Source organism: Suncus etruscus, chromosome 2 (assembly GCF_024139225.1).
Source record: "Suncus etruscus isolate mSunEtr1 chromosome 2, mSunEtr1.pri.cur, whole genome shotgun sequence".
In the NCBI taxonomy this organism is placed as follows: domain Eukaryota; kingdom Metazoa; phylum Chordata; class Mammalia; order Eulipotyphla; family Soricidae; genus Suncus; species Suncus etruscus.
In genome coordinates this window covers 6414343-6415509 of record NC_064849.1, presented here as the reverse complement: position 1 = coordinate 6415509, position 1167 = coordinate 6414343, and positions in this window count along the sequence as shown.

Genomic DNA, 1167 nt, shown 5'->3' with positions numbered 1-1167 from the left:
AACCAAAAAAAAAAAAAAAAAAAAAAAAAAAAAAAAAAAAAAAAGAAATTATAAGCATTAACAGAACATTACCAGAGCAATTATTTCATTGTATACATGTCTTAATTAATCACTGATTTTTCTTACTCAACTTTGGTTGTCTAGGGATACTATATTTCAAACCTGGTTGTCTGGGGGAATCTCTGATTCAAACCATGATCATCAAATGCTATTCCCTATCGTGTGTGTGTGTGTGTGTGTGTGTGTGTGTGTGTGTGTGTGTGTGTGTGTGTGTGTGTGTGTGTATGTGTGTGTGTGGTGGGGAGATACTCTGATACAGACCTGGTTGTCGGGTTACTCTGATTTAAACTTTGGGTTATCAAGAGAACCTTTTTCCAAGCTCACCAACCCCTAGTTTCTTATTTCCGGTGGGCACCAACTTGGATTTTATTTCTGAGTTGACTCTCTGCCATCAGCCAGGAATGGAAAGTAGGGTTTAGCTTTTAGTCTAGAGTTCCTTCTCATGGACTTAGGGGGAGATCTTGGTCCTTACAATGGCTCTGGGTCCCACTGTGCAGGGCCGGGAGCGCAGTGCAGACTGGAAAAGCTGAGGCCCATCCTTTCGGGGACTGCAGGAACCACACTCTTCTCCCCTGCTCCGGTCTCAAGACTATTGTCTTTGTTTGCTGCTGCCCTGGGGCCTGGCAGGATTTGGAGCCCAAATGTCAGTATCCTAAATCCCAGACATGCCAGTGGGTGCACAAAGGCTCTGTGTGTGCTCTGGTCAGGGTAGTGGCTGCTGCCTCAGAAGTCAGTTCCAGACAAGACTCTAGATTGGGGTGCAAGGGAGCCTAAGGCAGACTCTGGGGTGAGGATGATGACTGGCAATCCTGCTGTGGGGCAGAAGAGAAGGCATAGCAGGACTTGGGGAGCTTGAGCCACTGTGCAAAAAAAAAAAAACACAAAACAAACAAACAAAAAAAACCCTGAGAATCAAGAGCTTCTCAGGCCTATGAAGAGCCTGAGAGTTCCCTACAAGAGAACATGGGTGCAAAAACTGCTGGGTTGAGGGAGGAGGAAGCCAGGGCACCTAGTAAGCCCTGGCTCCCAAGACTTCTTCACCAGTGTTTCCTCTCTGGTAAGTCTATGTTCTCTTGTGAACATGTTCTTCCCTCTCACATCTTTCTA